Source organism: Colobus angolensis, unplaced genomic scaffold (genome assembly GCF_000951035.1).
Source record: "Colobus angolensis palliatus isolate OR3802 unplaced genomic scaffold, Cang.pa_1.0 Scaffold117, whole genome shotgun sequence".
NCBI classification, from domain to species: domain Eukaryota; kingdom Metazoa; phylum Chordata; class Mammalia; order Primates; family Cercopithecidae; genus Colobus; species Colobus angolensis.
This window is the reverse complement of record NW_012112808.1, coordinates 3,332,115-3,340,809: the sequence shown is the minus strand read 5'-3', so window position 1 is coordinate 3,340,809 and position 8,695 is coordinate 3,332,115.

The window sequence follows — 8,695 nt, the reverse complement described above, 5'->3', positions numbered from 1 at the left end:
AAAAAAAAAAAAGAAAAAAAAATGGAGCACTCAGGATCATGGTGGACAGGAGGCACGACTAGATTGCGGCTCCCACTTGGACAGGAGCAGTGTGTCGAGACTCGTATTGTGAACTTTTGCTCCAGAGCGACTGCAGGAATATATTAGGAAAACTGAGAGAACCCACAGGCCCTCTGAAAGAAGCTGATTGCTCCTGCAGGACCCAGGAGACACCCCAAATACTGTGAGTGCCCAAACAATGAAAGTGGGAAAGGAGATCATCCAGCCTGGACCACACACCTTGGACTACACACCCCAACTGGGGAACCTGAAGGTCCGGATTATGACCTTACCTAGAGCTGAGTCCATTTAAAGAGCCTAGTAAATGCAGGGGTAGAAGAAGAAGCAGGAAAAGCCCTGTGGGCTCACTGGATCCCCTAAGCAAACCATTTCTGCCCTGCAGAATCTGATGGGCAGACTCCACAGGCAGGGGAAGAATGAAAGCCCTAATTGCTTTGGCAGCTGAGGAAGAAAAGGAAGAAAAGGTCACTTGCCTGGGGCAAGTTCTCAACCCTGTTTGCTCACTGCCTGGAAACAGACTTGGTGCTATTGGTGGGAGCAGGGTGGGAGTGAGAGTGGCCCTTTGGGTTGCATGAGAGCTGAGTGAGGCCTGTGACTGCCAGCTTTCACCCAATTCCCTGACAACCTTCACGACACAATAGAGGCAGCCATTAATCCTCCTGGGAACACAACTCCAGTGACCTGGGAATCTCACCCCCATCCCCCACAGCATCCTCAGCAGGACCCACCCAAGGAGAGTCTGAGCTCAGACATGCCTAGCTCTGCCTGGACCTAATGGTTCCTCCCTATCCACCCGGGTAACTAAAGACAAAGGGCATACACTCTTGGGAGTTCTAGGGTCCCACCCATCACCTGTTTGTCCCCATACTACCACAGCTGGAATTCTGTCTTGAAAGTGCCACCTCCCAGGAGGAGACCAATTAAGCAACCAAAGCCAAGGATCCTCACAGAGTCCACTTTACCCCCCTGCCACCTCCACTGGAGCAGGTGCTGGTCTTCATGGCTGAGAGACCCACACATGATACACGTCACAGGACTTTGTGCTGACAACCCCCAGCACCAACCCAGAGCCTGGTAGACATGCTGGGTGGCTAGATCCAGAAAAGAGATACAATCACTACAGCCCGGCTCTCAGGAAGCCACATTTCTAGGAAAAGGGGGAGAGTACTACATCAAGGGAACACCCCGTGGGACAAAAGAATCTGAACAGCCTTGAGCCCTAGACCAACCTCTGACAGAACCTACTCAAACGAGAAAGAACCAGAAAACCAACTCTGCTAATATGACAAAGCAAGGTTCTTTAACACCCCCCAAAAATCACACTGGTTCACCAGCAATAGATCCAAACCAAGAAGAAATTCCAGATTTACCTGAAAAAGAATTCAGGAGGTTAGTTATTAAGCTAATCGGGGAGGACACAGAGAAAGGGGAAGTCCAATCAAAGGAAATTTTAAAAAATGATAAAAGAAGTGAAGGAAGAAATATTCAATGAAACAAATAGCATAAATAAAAAACAATCAAAACACCAGGAAACAATGAACACACTTATAGAAATGCAAAACACTCTGGAAAGTCTCAGCAATAGAACTGAACAAGCAGAAGAAAAAACTTCAGAGCTCAAACACAAGGTCTTTGAGTTAAACCAATCCAACAAAGACAAAGAAATAAGAATAAGGAAATATGAACAAAGCCTCCAAGAAGCCTGGGATTATGTTAAACAACCAAACCTAAGAAAAACTGGCATTGCTGAGGAAGAAAAGGGATCTAAAAGTTTGGAGAACATATTTGGGGAAATAATCAAGGTAAATTTCTCTGGCCTGCTAGAGACCTAGACATTCACATACAAGCAGCTCAAAGAACACATGAGAAATTCATTACAAAGAGATCATTGCTGAGGCACATTGTCATCAGGTTATCTAAAGTTAAGACAAGAATCTTAACTTTAGGAAAGAATCTTAAGGAAAGAATCTTAAGAGCTGTGAGGCAAAAGCATGAGGTAACTTATAAAGGAAAATCTACCAGATTAACAGCAGATTTCCCAGCAAAAACCCTACAAGCTAGAAGGGATTGGGGCCCCCTCTTCAGCCTCTTCAAGAAAAAATATTATCAGCCAGAAATTTTGTATCTAGTGAAACTAAGTTTCATAAATGAAGGAAAGATACAGTCTTTTTCAGATTAAAAAAATGAAGAGAGAATTTGCCACTACCAAGTCAGAACTACAAAAACAGCTAAAAGGAGCTTGAAATCTTGAAACAAATCCTGGAAACATATCAAAACAGAGCCTCTTTAAAACATAAATCTCAAGGGACCTATAAAACAAAATTGCAATGTAAAAAAGCAAAAACCAAAAAACCAAGGTATACAGGCAACAAATAGCATCATGAATGGAATGGTACCTCATATCTCAATACTAACATTGAATGTAAATGGCCTAAATGTTCCACTTAAAAGATACAGAATAGTGGTGGCTTGCAAGATGGCCAAATAGAAACAGCTCTGGTCTGCAGCTCCCAGCGACATCAACACAGATGGCAGGTGATTTTTGCATCTCCAAATGAAGTACCCAGTTAATCTCACTGGGACTGATTAGACAGTCGGTGCAGCCCGCAGAGGGCAAGCTGAAGCAGGGTGGGGCATCTCCTCACCCAGGAAGTACAAGGGGTGGGAAAACTCCCTTCCCTAGCCAAGGGAAGCCATGAGGGACTGTACCGTGAGGAACAGTGCATTCCAGCCCAGATACTATGCTTTTTTCCCACAGTCTTCTCAATCCTCAGACCACGAGATTCCCTCAGGTGCCACCAAGGCCCTGGGTTTCAAGCACAAAACTGGGTGGCCATTTGGGCAGACACTGAGCTAGCTGCAGTTTTGTTTTTTTTTTTTTCCGTATCCCAGTGGCGCCTGGAATGCCAGTGAGGTGGAACTGTTCACTCCCCTGGAAAGGGGGCTGAAGCCAGGGAGCCAAGTAGTCTAGCTCAACTAAATCCAACTTATATAACAGTCAAACCCTAAAGGGTATCAAAGAATGTAAGAGCAAAAAGCTGCATCCAATGGATAACAACTTCAAACATTAAAGGAACATCAGCTCACACAATTGAAGAAGAACCAGCACAAGAACTCTGGCAACTCTGAAATCCAGAGTGACTTCTGACCTTCAAATAAGTGCACTAGCTCCCCAGCAATGGTTCTTAGCCAGACTAAAATGGTTGCAATGACGCACATAGAATTCAGAATCTGGATGGCAACAAAGATTATTGAGATTCAGGGGAAAGTTGAAACCAATCCAAGGAATCTAAGGAATCCAATAAAACAACACAAGAGCTGAAAGGCAAAATACCCATTTTAAGAAAGAACAAAACATCCTCCAGAGCTTAAAAAATTCATTACAAGAATTTTATAATACAATTAGAGGTATTAACAGCAAAATAGACCAAGCTGAGGAAAAAAGTCTCTGAGCTAGAAGACCAGTTCTTAAAAAAATTAAAAAAAAAAAAAACTCAGTCAAAAAAACATAAAGAAAACAGAATGTAAAACATATGAGACCAAATGTACAACGCGCTGCATCCCAGAAAGAGAGGAAAAGAGGGCAAGCATTTTGAAAATCATATTTGAGGATATTATCCATGAAAAATGTCCCAATCTCACCAGGGAGGCAGATATGCAAATGTGGAAAATTCGGAGAACCCCTGCAAGATACTATACAAAATGTCTATCCCCAAGACATATAGTCATCAGATTCTCCAAGGCCAACATGAAAGAAAAATATTAAAGGCAGCTAGAGTGAAGGGGAAGATCACATAGAAAAGGAATTCCATCAGGTGAACAGCAGATCTTTCAGCAGAAACCTTACAAGCCAGGAGAGATTAGAAGCCTACATTTACCATACTTAAAAAAATTCCAACCAAGAGTTTCCTATCCAGCCAAACTAAGCTTCATACACAAAGAAGAAATAAAATACTTTCTAGACAAGTAAATTAGGGAATTTCTTACCATCAGACCTGGTTTACAAGAGGTAAGGGAACTTAAGGAGCAATCTGGGTGTGCTGGGTGCATATATACTTACAATAGTTAGGTCTTCTTGTTGAATCAAATCCTTTATCATTATGTAATGCCCTTATTTGTCCTTTATGATCATTATTGGCTTAAAGTCTGTTTTGTCTGAAATAAAAATACCAACCCCTGCACTCCTTAAGGAGCTGCTAAATATGGAAATGAAACACTATTACCTGCCATTACAAAAACACACTTAGGTACATGGCCTACTGACACTAAAAGGCAACTATACAATCAAGTCTACGTAACAATCAGTTGACAACAAAATGATAAGATCTGCCTCACATATCAATATTAACCTTGAATGTAAATGGGCTGAATGCCCCCACTTAAAAGGTACAGAGTGGCAAGTTGGATATAAAAGCAAGAACTGCATAACAATAGTAGGAGACTTAAACATCCCACTGATCATGTTAGACAGATCATCAAGCACAAAACAAAGACATTTGGGACCTAAACTCAACACTTGACCAAATGGACCTAACAGACATTTAGAAAACACTCCACCCAACAACAGAACATAATTCTTCTCATCTTCATATGGCATATACTCTAACATAGACCACATGCTCAGCCATAAAGCAAATCTCAACAAATTAAAAAAGAAATTATCATACCAACCACACTCTCAGGCCACAACACAATAAAAACAGAAATGTATACCAAAAAGACCTCTCAAAACCATACAATTTCATGAAAATTAAACAACTTGTTTCTGAGTGACTTTTGGGTAAAGGATGAAATTAAGGCAGAAATCAAGAAATTATTTGAAACTAATTAAAACAAAGATACAATATACCAGAATCTCTAAGACAAAGTCAACATGGTGTTAAGAGGAAAGTTTATAGCACTAAATGCCTACACTGAAAAGTTAGAAAGATCTTGAATTAACAACCTAACATCACACCTGGAGGAACTGGAAAAAACAAGAGCAAATGAACCCTGAAGCTAGTAGAAGAAAAGAAATAACCAAAATCAGAGCTGAACTGAACAAAACTGAGACATGAAAATTCACACAAAAGAGCAATGAAACCAAAAGTTGGTTCATTAAAAGAATAAATAAGACTGTTAGACCACTAATAAAGAAAAATGAGAAAATTCAAGTAAACACAATTAGAAATGATGAAGATTACATTACCACCGACCCCACAGAAATATGTAAAAACTCTCAGAGACTAATTCAAACACTTCTATGCACAAACTAGAAAACCTAGAAGAAATGAATCAATCCCTAGAAACATACAACCTCCCAAGATTGAGCTAGGAAGAAATTGAAACCCTGAGCAGACCAATAACTAGTTCTAAAACCAAATCAGTAATAGAAATCCTACCAACCAGAAAGAGCCCTAGAAGAGACAAATTCACAGCCAGATTCAACCAGACATACATAAAACAGCTGATATCAATTCTACTGAAACAATTACAAAAAATTGAGGAGGGACTCCTCCCTAATTCATTCTGTGAGGCCAGCATCATTCTGATATCAAAACCTGGCAGAGACCACAAATAAAGAAAACTTCAAGCTAATACCCCTGAAGAACATAGATGCAGTGAAATACTAGCAAATTGAATCCAGCAGCACATCAAAAAGCTAATCCAGTGCAATCAAGTAGGCTTTATTCCTGGCATGCAAGGTCGGTTCAACATTTGCAACTCAATAAACTCAGTAAGTGTGATTCATCCTATAAACAGAACTTAAAACAAAATCACATCTCAATAGACACAGAAGGGTTTTCAACATCTGTTCATGTTAAAAACCCTCAACAAACTAGGCATTGAAGAAATGTACCTCAAAATAATAAGAGCTATCTATGACAAACCCACAGCCAACATCATACTGAATGGGCAAAAGCTAGAAGCATTTCCCTTGAGAAACAGAACAGAATGAGGATGCCCACTCTCACCACTCCTATTAACATAGTACTAGTAGTCCTAACCAGAGCAATCAAGCAAGAGAAAGAAAAGGCATCCAAATAAAAAGAGAGAAAGTCAGACTATCTCTCTTCATAGACAATATGATTCTATACCTAGAAAACACCATAGTCTCTGCCCCGTGGCTTCTAGATCTGATAAACAACTTCAGTAAAGTTTCAGGTTACAAAATCAGTGTGCAGAAGCCAGAACATTTCTATACACCAATAACATTCAAGCCAAGAGTCAAATCAATAACGCAATCCCATTTACAATAGCCAGAAAATAATAAAATACTCAAGAATACAGCTAACCAGGGAGGTGAAAGATCTCTTCAACGAACTCTGCTGAAAAAAATCAAACAATACAAACAAATGGAAAAAGCTTCTATGCTCATGGGTAGTAAGAATCAATATTGTTAAAATGGCCACACTGCCCAAAGCAATTTACAAATTCAATGCTATTCCTATCAAACTACCGGCATCATTTTTCACAGAAAAAAAGACTATTTTAAAATTAATATGGAACTAAAAAGGACCTTAAATAACCAAGACAACACTAAACAAAAATAACAAAGCCAGAGGCATCCCACTATCCAACTTCAAACTATACTAATCAAAACAGCACGGTACTGGTACAAAAACAGTCACATAGACCAATGAAACAGGTTAGAGAACCCAGAAATAAAGCCCCACACCTCCAACCATCTGATCTTTGACAAAGCAACAATAACAAGCAATGGGGAAAGAAATCCCTATTCAATAAATGGCACTGGGATAACTGGCTAGCCATAGGCAGAAGACTGAAACTGGATCCCTTTTTTTACCATATACAAAAATAAACTCAAGATGGATTAAAGACTTAAATGTAAAACCCAAAACTATAAAATGCTAGAAGAAAACCTAGGAAATACCATTCTGGGCATAGGCCTTGGCAAAGGTTTCATGAAAAAGACCCCAAAAGCAATTGCAACAAGAATGAGAATTGACAAGTGGGACCTAATGAAACGAAACAGCTTTTGCACAGCAAAGGAAACTATCAACAGAGTAAAGAGACAACCTCCAGAATGGGAGAAAATATTTGTAAACTATACATCCAAGAAAGGTCTAATATCCAGCATCTGTAAGAAACTTAAATCAACAAACAAAAACCAAACAACTTCATTAAAAAATAAGCAAAAGACATGAACAGACACTTCTCAAAAGAAGTCACAAATGCAGCCAACAGCATATGTAAAAATGCTTAATGTCATCAGAAATACAAATCAAAACTACAATGAGATACTGTCTCACGCCAGTCAGAATGGGTATTTACTTATTTATTTATTTGTTTTAGATGGAGTCTTCCTCTGTCACAAAGGCTGGAGTGCAGTAGCATGACCTCAGCTCACTGCAACCTCCACTTCCCAGGTTCAAGCAATTCTCCTGCCTCAGCCTCCCAAGTAAATGGGACTATATCTGTGCACCACCATGCCTGGCCACTTTTTGTATTTTGGTAGAAACAGGGTTTCACCATGTTGACCAGGCTGTTCTCGAACTCTTGACCTCAGGCAATTCACCTGCCTCAGCTTCCCAAAGTGCTGGGATCACAGGCATGAGCCACTGTGCCAGGCCAGAATGGGCATTTTTATAAAGTCAAAAAAGAACATATGTCAGTGAGGTCCCTCCAGAGCAAAGGGAGCACTTACACACTACTGGTGAGAGTGTAAAGTAGTTCAACCACTATGGAAATCAGCTTGGCAATTTCTCAAAGAACTTAAAATGGAGTTATCATTCAACCCAGCAATCCCATTACCAGCTTATACCCAAAGGAATATAAATTGTTCTACCGTAAAGACACACACATGCGTATATTCATCACAGCACTTTTCACAATAACAAAGACATGGAATCAACCTAGAGGCCCATCAATGGTGGACTGCATTTAAAGAATGAGGTACATACATACCATGGAATACTACACAGCCATAAAAAAGAATGACCTCATGAGATGATGCTCAAATTAGTTTTTTGTGTAAAATAAATGACAGTAAATATAAGGAATAAGAAAAAACTTTAAAATTTAATTTTTTAGAATGTGTTTACGTGTTTACTCATGTAATGAAAAGAAATTACAAGCTGAAAGAGAATCAACACATACCAATCATCTATGAAGTTTGCACTAATCCATACTTGAGGGGCGGTTGGAAGAGAAGGACTCTCCAGTGTAGTCTCACTGCTATTTCCTTGTTCTCTCACCACCTGCCATCTCTCTAGCTTCTTCTTCTGCTCAAATCAGCCCAGGACAGGGAAACATATCTAAACTATGCCTAAATATACAGTCGGGGGGAAAAATTGACGCAGCAGAGTAGGGGAAAATGATAGCACTTTACACATAGATGGGGGACCGCCTACTATAGCAATTCTCCACCAATGCTTCTAGACCATAGAAAATAAGCATAATTATATATTATTCTCATTCCAAAGTTGAGTAGACAATGTCTCATCCATATTCATCAAGTTGCCATTTTCCCACTTTTTATTTTAAAATGCTAATGAAATCCAAATGTAAATAGACATTGAAAGAAAACCTGTGCCATGAAAGAAGAACTGACATTGTTAGAGAAGCTATTAACAGGAGATTAATCTTCTGTTCTTTCCAACAGAACTTCATGGGCTGCTGAAAATAATGCTAC